This window comes from Petaurus breviceps, unplaced genomic scaffold (assembly GCF_028583685.1).
Source record: "Petaurus breviceps papuanus isolate PSGF00001 unplaced genomic scaffold, PetGlider_PUasm1.0 164, whole genome shotgun sequence".
NCBI lineage: Eukaryota > Metazoa > Chordata > Mammalia > Diprotodontia > Petauridae > Petaurus > Petaurus breviceps.
The window spans coordinates 16,607,876-16,621,024 of NW_027185735.1; positions in this window are offsets into that span (position 1 = coordinate 16,607,876).

Here is a 13,149-nt window from a genome sequence, read left to right on the forward strand (position 1 = left end):
AGGTTCTGCTTGAAATCTCGTAGTTATCTTTGTGTCTTTCTTGTCATTAACTCCTCATATCCAGCTAGTTGCTACATATTGCTCTTCATTGTTTCCCATCGCTAAAGTTCCAATGCAGGCCCTTATTACCACCTTTTGGTTATTATAATACCCTTTTAACAAACTTTTCCCCTCTGCTCTATCCTGTCTTCAATTTATCCTTTATAATATTGCCTCAGGTCTTCCTTGCACCTAGATCTAGTTTTGCCTTCCCTTCAAAAATTTAGTCATTCTTTTTTTTCCTACTGTTAATAGGATTTTAATATCCCATATCCATACCAAGTAATATACAAGCTCCTTTACATGATGGTCAAGATTCTCCATAATCTGAAAGTATCTTACCATTCTTATACTACTCTCCTCTCTGGGGCCATCATCTGTCATCTTAACCTTTGTCTTGCCACTGGACTCAGGTGACTCTGGAGGAGAGAGTGAGGCAGATCATTTTGCACAGCTCTGCTTCACTCAAATACAACTCATGCATAAGTAAAGACATGCTCTTGAAGTCTTTGATCCTCTTCAAGAACAAAGGATAAACAACAACTCCCCTCTCTCCGTGATATGCTCTGAACAAATTGCAGTATTTTCTATCCTCTAGACAAGTTGTGTGGTTTCTTGTATCTTTATTCACACTGTTCCCAAATTGTCTCCACTCTTGTCAAATTTCTAATCCTTTAAATGCCACTTCTTTCATGAAATCCTCCCTGCTGTCCCCTTGGACTTACAAACTACTTTGGCATTTTAGTTATTTATTTCTGTTTACTTTCTTCTGATTCTGAAATCAATCTTCTTTTCTGTTTGCTAGGCTATACATTCCATGAAGGAAGAGATTATGTCTTGATCAAACTTTGCATCTTCCCCAGTGCCTAGCACCATATTCTTCATACAGTAGGCTCTTAAGAAATGTATGTTATATGTGTTGACTTTAACACTATAAATATTATTCTTTGAATGTAGCAATGGCTGATGTTCAGGGGATTAGATCCTAATCTTTAGAGCTGAAGACTAGGGCTTTAAAATACATGAGTACACACACATAAATATATGCAAATACATATGTGTATGTATGCATATATTTGTGTTTATGTATATATATACACATACTTGTGTATATATGTGATGGATGGCATATATATATATATATATATACACACATATATTATATGTAGTTTCTTTCAAATACTTCAACTTACTTCATGGTGGGGTTTTTAATAATAATAAATTGCAATTTATGTGGCACTTTAGAATTTGCAAATAACTTTACATACATTATATTGTTTGAGTCAGGCAGTCAATAAACATTTATTAAGTGCTTATAATGTGCCTGGCATTGTGCTCAGTGCTGGGGATACAAAAAAAGAGACAAAAAACCCTCTGCTCTGAAGTAGTTCATATTCTAATGGGGAAGTCAACATAAAACAATTGTGTAAAAACATTAAATATACAAGATAAATAGGAATCAACAGAGAAAAGGCACTAATAGTATGGGGTATCAGGAAAGGCATCTTGTAGAATCTGAGATTTTAGCAGGGACTTGAAGCCAGGGAAGAGAGGAAGCAGGAATGTGGAGGGAGAGATTTCTATTCCTGGAGGACAGCCAGTGAAAATTCTCAGAGTTGGAGTGTCTTAGGCCAGGAATAACAAGAAATCCAGTGTCACTAGATCAAAGAGTATATAGATGGGCAGTAAGGTGTAATAAAATGGGAAAGGTGGGAGGGGGTCAGGTTAAGAACTAGCTTCTTGAGAACCTGGTATGGAAGGATTTTTGTTTGTTTGTTTTATTTGATTCAAATGTGTAGTTAAAGTCTGCAAGGAACCTTATATAGATGGATTTTGTTTTTGTTTTTGTTACATCATTTCAGTCAATTGACTTTTTGTGACCCCATTTGGGGTTTTCTTTTTGCTTTTTGGAGGGCAGTTGGGGTTAAATGACTTGCCCAAGGTCACATGGCTAGTAAGTGTTAAGTGTCTGAGGCCACATTTGAACTCAGGTCCTCCTGATTCCAGGGCTGGTGCTCTACTCACTGCGCCACCTAGCTGCGCCAATTCGGGGTTTTCTTAGCAAAAGTATTGTTGTAGTTTGCCATTGTCTTTTCCAGCTCATTTTACAGATGAGAAAACCAAAACAACCAGGTTTAAGTGAGTTGCCCAGGGTCATACAGCTAATATTGAGACTAAATTTGAACTCAGGAAGATAAGTCTTCCAGATTGCAAGCCACTGCACCATCTATCTACCCCATATGTGGATTAGTGGCCCCATTTATATTTGAATTTCACAATGCTGGTATAGGGAGCTCATGGCAAGCTAATTCTTTTCATTAATGTGAATCAATTACTCTCTTACAACATATAGTATTAGAGGGTTCTCTGAGGCACCATGAAGTTAAGAGACTTGTCCATCATCATATAGCCACTATGTGTCAGAAGTTAGACTTTATTCTAGGTCTTCTGATTCTGAAATCAATCTATCCACTACAGCATAGCCATCTCATGTTACAGGTACTAAAAGTATTATTGTATCCATTTTATAGATGAGGAAATAGTTTCAGCAAGGTTAAGTGACTTGTCCAGGATGACACAATTAGTAAGTATCAGTAAGAAGGGATTTGAACCCAGGGTTTCCTGATTTTAAATCCAGCATTCTATCTATAATGTACAAACACATTCATTTTGTGACATTATGATAGAATACAGAAATAATGATGCCATTTCTAAGTGATGTTGCTCAGGGCAACATGCACTGTGTTTGCATTCTAATTTCCAGAAATTTGATTATCAATGTGTGCTCTATATGGGAACTCTCTATCAGGCTGGATTAGGTGCAACATATCATTTGCTTACATTTCTGGGTGACGGCTAACTTTTTGGTATTTTCCAGTAAAGAGAAATTCCACCTCCTCCTTTTGCTCAGTGTTCATAGCTCAAGGCAATTGAAGGAAGGTTGATAGAGGGTTTTTCGATTTTGAAATGCAAGTTACATTCAAAGATTTCTCATTATCTATAACAAAGACCGTTCAGACTCAGAGCTGACCTGACAGGCCTTCATTTCTTTAGCATCTTGGAAACAATATCTTCTGGGCCACAAATGGCAACACCCATGAGGATGCCCGTGAGCTCTTCTTCTGTACTGTTCTTACCCAGCTCTATGGTGTTAATATTCACAGATCTTAATACCCAGAGAAGAGCCAGGGCTATTGTAGCAGCTTTGAGCTACTTTTAATTCCAATCTGTCAGAGATTAACACCTTGTATAGAGATAACTGTGAAAACAATTCTTCTCTAGCAACTAAGTGGTGAGCTAGGGATTTTGCAGTCATTTAGGTTGATGTGCATGACTGAATTTCACCTTTTCTCTGGAAATGCAGGAAGGGAATTCAGAGAACAAGACAAGAATTTTAAAAAAAATTTAAAAAAAAATTAAAAACAAGACAAGTATTTAAAAAAAACTATGCATAATATATGTGTATATATGCCATGCTTCATATACTTACACAGGCACACACACACACACACATATATATATATAAATATACATACATATACACATATATAAAACACATAATTATATGCATACACATATATTTGTGCACATATTTATATATGTGTATATATAAAACTAAGAATTATATCAAATAAGATGAAAATGGTCTAACATATACACACATATACATATTTGCATTTAATGGTAACCATTTCTAGGGTGGAGGGAGGGAAAACAGGAAGCTATATAATAACTTTCTTATGCATTTAAAAGGAAAAGCAAATTGTGCATAATAAATTTGTAGTTTCATGCACAAGAAAATAAGGTCAAAAAGGTTTTTGATGATTTTTTCTTTTGTTTGGGACAGTTGTACATTTTATTTACTTTTTATTTATTTATTTCTCTGAGTTAATCAGGGTTAAATGACTTGCTCAGGTCACAGAGCTAGTTAAGTGTCAAGTATCTGAGGCTGGATTTGAACTCAGGTCCTCCTGACTCCAGACCGGTATTCTATTTATTGTGCCATTTAGCTGCCCCTCGTCTTACTTTTAGAATATCCACAATTAGTTAACTCAGAAGTATATCTATCAGCTTCTTAATAATTTGAAATCATAGAACAAAAAAAAAGTCAGATCCTGAAGGGATCATAGAGATCATCTATTACTTCCATACAGACTGAGAGGTTCAAGCCCTATCATAAATCCAAAGTTAATGAAAGAGGAAATAAGGAAAGAGGTTATCTACTATATACCAGGCAGTCTGCTAAGAGTTCTGTAAGTGTTATCTCATTTTATTCTCACAACAACCCTGGGAGGTAGGTGCTATTACTATATCTACTTAACAGTTGAGAAAGTGGAGACAGAGGTTAAGTTACGTGCCCAAGGTCACACAGCTAATAAGTGTCTGAGTCTGCATTGGAACTCAGATCTTCCTGACTCCAGGCCTAGTCTCTATCCACTGCACCATCTAGTTGCCTTTGAATCCCCATCTCTTCATGCCCCAAGTCCTTTTTCCATTATGCCATCTTTCTATATTATGGAAGTGACCTAAGATTTTTATGATGACTCCCTGACTCACAGAACCACAGTATCTCAGTATTGAATGGCACTTTGATGGACATGCAACCCCAAACATGCCTTAATAAAGTATTGCCCCTTTAACATGCAGTCTTTGACAAGTGATTACTCAGTCCAGTGGCAATGAACCCATCCTGAGGAAGCCTACTCCATTTTTGGATAGCTCTAGTTTCTTTGTCTCTTAGTAACTTTAATCTTTGCTCCTAATTTTCCCTCTGAGGTGAAGCAGAGTGGACTAATCCTTTTCACACAGGACAGTTATTCTGCTCCAACATGTCATCCCTAAATTTTTTCCTTTTTGTACCAAACATTCTTGTTTTTTTTTCAATGGGTTTAAATGTGACAAGATCTCAAGGCCCTCCTCCAACCTGATCGGCCTCCTCTGGATATTCTCTATCCTTCTTCTCTGGTTAATGAATTTCCTCACACTGGTATATCTTCTTAATACATAGTGCTATTACATTCATTCTGCTATCTCTTCACTAATCCCATTCCTTTTGAATTCAGTATACATTGCCAGATTTCACCAAATCTTAGTAACCACTACACTGTCAAATTTATCTCCTTGTGCTGGGATTTCAAGTTCATCTGTCTGTATACTCATACTTTAAGCACTCGTGTTTAGACAAAACCTGGGTTTTATCATTGGGTCCTTTTCTGAATTTGTTTTTTAGTGAATTTCTGGTCATCTCTATTGCTGCTCTTCATGCATGGTTATTATTCTCTATGATTTCTGTCTTGGTGAACATATAATGCAGTTTTCTCCTTTTCCTTTCTTTTCTGCTTAAAGCTCCTTTTAACTAGGTTTGCAAGGCTTGAGGCAAATCTATTTTTACCAGCTCTCATTAAACTAGGAGTTTTCCATTCCTACCTTTTAGGCAGTGATCCAGAAATCTATGCTCTATTTTCAGATATCTTAACCTTTTCTCACATCTGCCTTTCTCTTCTGAAACTCTTGCCTTCTATCAGTAGTAGGGATGAAACCACCATCTGTATCTCTAAGATATTTAGTTTTTAGCCCAATGGTTCAATATCCTTTGCAATTTCTTGCAGATTCCTTTAGCAATATCATTTGTGCCCATGAGAATCAACAGAATCGGTCAATAGTCAACCAGTTTGAAAAGTTTTAAGCAGCTCTCTGTCATGATTTGGACTCATGCCTTGGTAAGAAAGTAAGACTGAGAAATAGTTTCCTCAGTACCCTTCATCAAGATGTTACCAATGATTACTGTTCATCTCTTCTTCTTCCTGGCTCGCAGTGCCTATGAATCCACATCGTCATTCTCTGGAGCACAAATGGCCGCTTCCTCTTCCAGCTCCCTCCTCTTACTTATCTCAAAGGGTTCAATAGATTCATCTTTTCACTTTTGATTCTGTTATATGACTCCCAACTCTCTGATGCAGGTTAGGATTCTTCAGTTTTTTTCTGTTGCCTTTATTGATGGCCAATTCTTTTTAAAGGAATAATATATAATCCTCTTAATGTAAAGAGAAGAATGATGAGCCCCTTTATCTCTGTGTCTAGGAGAGAAACCAGTTCAAGCTTTGAGCATGAACAAGAATTACTTGGCTCTAGCCAAAAGATAAATGTCTTATGCTAAATGCAGGTCACTGCAGAATTCTTGTTGCTCTCTGTATTTTCTAAAGATAAGAGCTTCCAGAAATTTTCCATGGGGTGGAGTCAAGATGGCAGAGTAGAAGCAGAACCTCCCCACTGCTCCGGGTTCCACCTTCCCCAATCCATGTAAAAAGGGGATTCTAAACAAACTTTGGAGCTGCAGAACCCACAAAATGACACAGAGAAGCTAACCTCCCTCTGAGGACAGCCTGGCAGGCCAGCAGGAATTGGCTAGCACAGTGCTCTGGGAACCGAGCCCAGCCCCACGCTGAGGCTTTAGCCCCAGGGAGGGTTTGACCAGCCAACAGGCGGAGGGACTCGAGATCAGCAGCAGCTGTGACTGTTTCCAGATTTATCAACACATAGATGCGAAGGACAAAGTGAGAGGTCAGTGCAGTCTGGACTTTGGGACCCAGTAAGTGGGAGTGCATGGCTTTTGCCCCTGGGGCAAGAAGCTGCTGAGCCACAGGCACAGCCAGCCTGCGCCATGTGGCAGCTTCAGCTCCTGGCCTGCAGAGTGTAGGGGGACCAAGCACCAGTCCGAGGGGTAATTACTCTTGCTTTAACCTTCTTGGATCTGGATTGCAGTCTAGGGTGGAGGTCCTAGGGTGTGTGTCCAGCTTGTCAGAGCATGTGGAGACCTCAGAAAGGGCACCCATCTAATACCTCTGGCAGCTGAGAAAACCCCAGCATTTGGGACAAAAGCTCCCCTGTCTGGTGGCAGAGTCCTACTGTGGCAAAAAGCCCAGGGGTCAAGTGACTGAGGGGTGACATGACCAGGCAAAGGAAACAAAGCAGACAGAAGATTCCAACATTAGACTCCTATTTTGAGGACAAAAAGGAGCAAAGCATGGAACATGAGAGTGAAGTCAGAACTCCTGCACCAAAAGCTTCAAAGGAAAATACAACCTGGTTACAGGCCATAGAGGACCTTCAGAAGCAGATAAGAGAAGTGGAGGAAAAATTGGGAAGAGAAATAAGAACGATGAAAGAAAATTACAAAATGAGAGTCAACAGCCTGACTGAAGAAAATAACACCTTAAAAAATAGACTAACTCAAATGGCAAAAGAGGCTCAAAAAAGCAATGAGGAGAAGAATGCCTTAAAAAGCCGAATTTGCCAGATGCAAAAAGAATCTCAAAAGCTCAATGAAGAGAATCATTACTTCAGAATTAGATTGGAGCAAATGGAAGCTAATGACTTGATGAGAAATGAAGATGCTGTTAAACAGATCCAAACAAATGAAAGAATAGAAGGCAATGTGAAATATCTCACTGGAAAAACCACTGATCTGGAAAATAGATCCAGGAGAGATAATTTAAAAATTATTGGACTACCTGAAAGCCATGATCAAAGTAAGAACCTAGAAATCATCCTCCAGGAAGTTCTCAAAGAAAACTGTCCTGATGGTTTAGAACCAGAGGGCAAAATAGAGGTTGAAAGAATCCACTGATCACCTCCTGAAAAAGATCCCCAAAAGAAAACTCCTAGGAATATCATAGCCAGGTTCCTGGAATTCCCAGATTAAGGGGAGAATATTACAAGCAGCCAGGAAGAAACAATTTGAATATTGTGGAAACACAATCAGGATAACCCAGGATCTGGAAGCTTCTACACTGAGGGATTGAAGGGCTTGGAATATGATATTCCAGAGGTCAAGCAGCTGGGATTAAAACCAAGAGTCACCTACCTAGCAAAACTGAGTATCATGTTTCAGGGAAAATATGGTCATTCAGTGGAATAGAGGACTTTCAAGCATTCTTGCTGAAAAAAACAGATTTGAATAGAAAATTTGACATTCAGATACAGGAAGCAAGAGAAGCATGAGAAGGTAAACAGGGAAAAGAAATCATAAGGAACTTATCAAAGTTGAACTATTAATATTCCTACATGGAAAAACAATAATTGTAACTGATGAAACCTTTCTGAGTAGTTGAAAGGATTATATATGTATATATATATATATATGTCTATATATGAGGGTATAGGGGCATATGAATATATATGTGAATGTGTGTATATATATTTACAGGTATACATAGATAGAGGGCACAGTACCAATTTAACAAGAAGGGATGATACTTAAAAGGTGAAATTAAGAGGTGAGAGAGGAATATCATGAGAGGAGATGGGGAGAGACAGAATGGGGGTAAACTATCTCATATAGAAGAGGCAAGGGAAAATGGTTACAATGGAGGGGAAGAATAGGAAGACAAAAGGGAATGGGTCAACCTTATTCTTTTTTTGATTCTATGACTGCTGATTTTTTAAAAGTGCTATGGACAAAAACCTCAGAGTTTGGAACTAGAAGATCATAATTCAATCATCTTTTATTATGGGAGAGACATCTATAAACAATGATTTCAACTGAAGTAAAGAAGGAAGAGATGTTCAATGGTGTCATTAAGAATGTAGACACTGACTATATTATCTCTAATTCTGGAGGATCTGCATTGATTGGAACTAACTCTAGCCTATTCCAGGTACTAGCAATATATTACAAGCAACAAACTGGGACTCAGTATGTGAATGTCTTGGCTATTCATGTAGCCTGTGCAGTCTTATCAGAAGATAGAAGAAAGAGATAGCAGATCAAGTAACAAAAACACTGATTCTCTAATTCAAGGATAGTTCCAGAGAAGTTTGCCTTCAAAGATTCTCTAGAGCCTGGTTGACAAATGGAAAGATTGTTTAAGGAAGAGGTTTAGTGGGAACTCAAGTATATTCTCATTGCAGGCATGGAGGTGAATTTGAACTCAGATCCTCCTGATTTCTGGTCCTGAGTTCTGTCTACTATGTCACCTAGTTGCCTTATGAGAGACATGAAATAAATGGAAGTGTTGGTGTATGCAGATGACTTGATTGAATTTAGAACGACATAGGACTGAGGAAAGTTTGATTAGCTAGAGGAAGATGATAATGATAATAGCAATGTACGTTTATATAATACTTAAAGGTCTACAAAGTGTTCATTTATCCTCACAACAACCCTAGGAAGTAGGTACTATTATTATCATTTTACAGATGAGGAAACTGAGGCTGAGGGAAGGTAAGTAACTCACCCAGTGTCACATAGGTAGTGTCTGAAGCTGGATTTGAACTCATGTTGTCCCTCTTCTATGTTCAGCAGTCTAAGCTTTTAATTGATAAGTGCCAGCTTTTCAGAAGCTTTGTCAATATATAGCTCCCCAAGTAGCTTAGCAAAGAGTGAGTGTTGATCCAGAAAAGGTATAAGCTCATCCACTCCTCCACTGACCACATGAAAAGATCCTTTAAAAAATTAAGGACTTTGTTAGGATTTGGTGGCTACTATTGCAAATCTGTGAAGAATTAGACTGTTATTGCTAAATCACTCAGTGTTTATCTTGCTCACAGATGTATGATTGGAAAGAACCAAAAGCAGGCAGACAAGAAAGGTCAGTTAGGGCTAAACCCTCTGAAGCCATCATTTGGAGGTCTCTGGAATGAGAAATGAGAATAAGCTTTTTCAAGGCTTGATTGAGCTGTCTCAAACATTGCACCAGTGTTGATCTTTGCAGACCCAAGCATACTGAAGCAAGTCTAGAAGTCCTGTGAGCATTCTTATACGAAAAAGAGTGATATTGACCAGATCTTCCCGCTGGCCTATTATTTGCTAGTAAATATGTCAAATTTACTAATAAAGAAGTCAAATCAACAAACATTTGCTAACTGTGCTAAGCACAAAGGATATGAAGAAAGCTAGAAGACAGTCCTGGCTCCCAAGAAGCTCACAGTTTAATGAGAGAGACAACATGCAAATACCTATTCACCAATAAGATATATACAAGATAAAATGTAGATAATCAACAGATAACAGATACTAGCTTTATGGTGGAGTGGGAAAGACAGAAGGTGGGATTTTAGCTGCTCATATCTATCACCCAATCACAATTCTGGTAGCTATTGTCTTTTGTTATTATTCAGTCATTTTTCATTTTTGTGAACCAATTTGGAGTTTTCTTGGCAAAGCTACTGGAGTGGTTTGCTATTTCCTTCTCCAGCTCATTTTACAGATGAGGAAACTGAGGCAAACAGGGATAAATAACTTGCCCAGGTTATATACTTAGTATATGTCTGAGGCTGGATTTGATTCCAAGCCCAGTCCTCTGTCCCCTGCACCAAATAGCTGCCTAGCTGTTGTCTATAGCTGCGGAGTTTATTCCCTTTTCTTCCTCAATGAGTTCCCTCAAGCAAACTCAGTTCCTAAGCCTACTCAGTTCCCATAAAATACTGCTCTATCCCACCTCAGTCACACACAAATATGATTTTCCATCACTCACAAATATATCACTTCTAAATTCAAGAACTCCACAATCTCCTTGTCTAACCATAATCTATTGGCTTTTTTTCTTCTCCCTCTGTCTTCCCCTACAAAAGCCTACTTTTTGGTCCTCACCATAATTTCTCATCCCTGACTAAAGAAGAAACTTTGAAAGCAAACTATTTAAGGGATCGTTGACTTTGGATGGAACCAAGAAGTCTAATCATACATCTAAAATCTTAGGAAGACTCAGACCTACCTGAGCTTTGCAAGCACATGATATGCTAAAGACCCTGAGGCCAGAAGAAAACTCTCATGAGAGTCAGAACATGACATTTAGACTCCATTCATACAGTGCTACCAGAAATGATGCCACTGACTTTGTCCCATTTTTTGAGTTAGAGCCGCAATGGGCTTTGCCCTTTGACTTGTGATATGGAGATGGGAGGACAGACAAGTTGAATAAGTCTTTCTATTGAGAGATCAGCTGATGGAGGTTTATGAGGAAGTAGGCTATGGCTTCAGTTCAGAAAACTCATATAGATACAAGCACCTACATATTGCCCAAGTTCATTGTCAAGTTCTTTATGAAGGTGATAGAATTATGCTAAAGAAATCTTATTGGGTAGTAAGCACAAATGATAATAGGCCAGTGGAAAGGTACTCTACACCAAATACCTGAGAATATAGAATAACATACTTATTTACAAAATAATAGAATATCGAATGCTCGTGATCCTGTAAAGACAATGCATTGAAAGCACTTATTGCCTATTGGGAATTAGTTGAGCTTCCTGGTAAGTGGAAAATTGCAATGAACAGTCAGCTAAGCAGACTCAGAGAACCAGTTGCAAGAGATAGAAAATGCAAGAGGAGGGTGATGATTCTAATAACTATTCCACCAAAGGGGCAAGGAAACTCAACTAATTATATGCCAGCTCCAGGGTAAGCTCTGCTTAGACAACAGGGAAAGGTTGAACCTAGAGTTAGTTTCTTTCCAATCTTTTATTTCATTTATGGAACGTCTAGTGAACAGGGGTACGTATCCATAGGACACTGTGAGAGCCAGACAGAGTCATCTTCAAGCCTAGGATTGGTGCTGCTCATCAGTGATTCTGTGTGTGAAGTCAGGTTAATTGAAGTACTATCTGTGACCAAACTTGATTATGATGCATCAGGAAAAAAAGGGAGTAGTTACTCATTTGGCCAGAAGAATTCATTGATGGAGTGTACATAATAGATGTTTTACATCTTACTCTCTCATTATACTCTATATTTAGGGCATTCAAAAAATCTTAGACTTGTGTTACAAGATGTTTTGAACATTCTGCATGACATGCATTTTGTTATTGTAGTGTATTGTGAAAGCCAAATGAGATACAGTTACCTCTTCCACATCTTGACTTACCCATCTCAGTTTCAACATATTGTGGGTCAGCATAAGAAATTTAATGGGAATTGTGGGGGAGCTTTGCGAAAGCTGCAAATGACACATGAAGACCAGCTGATGACACAGAACTAGTTTAGAAACTCAGAAATACAAAAAATATGTATAATATCATATGATATCAATCTTTTAATACCATAATAATTCATGACACGGATGCAGACATGCATTGTAATTACTGTTTGTAGGCTTCTTTGGGCAGCTAGGAGGTACAGTGAATAGAGCACTGGCCATGGAGTCAGGAGAACCTGAATTCAAATTCAGCTTCAGACTCTTACTATCTGTGTGACCCTGGGCATGTCACTTAATCCTGATTGCCTCAGTTCCTCATCTATAAAATGTTCTGGAGGAAGAAATGGCAAACCACTCCAGTATCTTTGCCAAGAAAACCCCAGCCGGGATCATGGAGAGTTGGACACAACTGAAATGACTCAACAACCACAATGCTTCTTTGACGTAGGATTCCAGTTTATAGGTTTGTACCCATGCTATTGCTAACCATGCATAACTGACATAGCATATGACTGATATATTTGGTTACTCAGTGTAAACTTAGGAGGGTATAAGTTTGGGGGCTGTGGGGAACACCATAGCCATAGCAGCCACAATATAATTGAATAAAGAAGTTCATTGAAGGTATAGAAAAACTAAGAATGAGTGAGCTTACATTTTCAACAGAAGGGAGTACTCTATGTGAATGCCTAGAAACACAGGTTTGATGTGGAGGAAGCCTCACTGAGCTGGGCCTCACTGAGCAATACATCTTGGCTAAAATGAGTTCTTTGTCTAGGAATCAGCCCAGAAATTGAGTCTTACACAACAGGTGTCATGACGTGGTTTAGCATTTTATTGTAATGGCAAATAAAGGGATTCTGGTACCTGGTTTGAGGAAAACATCACTTGCATGTCTAAAACAGAAAGAATGTTTGTTCAGTGTGTTTTTGCATAAATGAACTCTTCGGCAGAAGTCTGTTTCTGCCGCCCTACAAAACTTTGCTTTATGTGGTCTAAGCATATCTTGTTTTGCATGTGGTTGCTGAATGTTGTCTCACCCATGACTGTGAGATCCTTGAGAGTAAGGCCTTTGGTTTACTTTTCTTTGCATTCCCAGGACTTAGCCCGGTACCTGGTACAGAACTGAAGCTTAATAAGTGCTTGTTGATTTGTCTTGACTTGGTTGTGTCATGTGATATGATGTGTCATATAT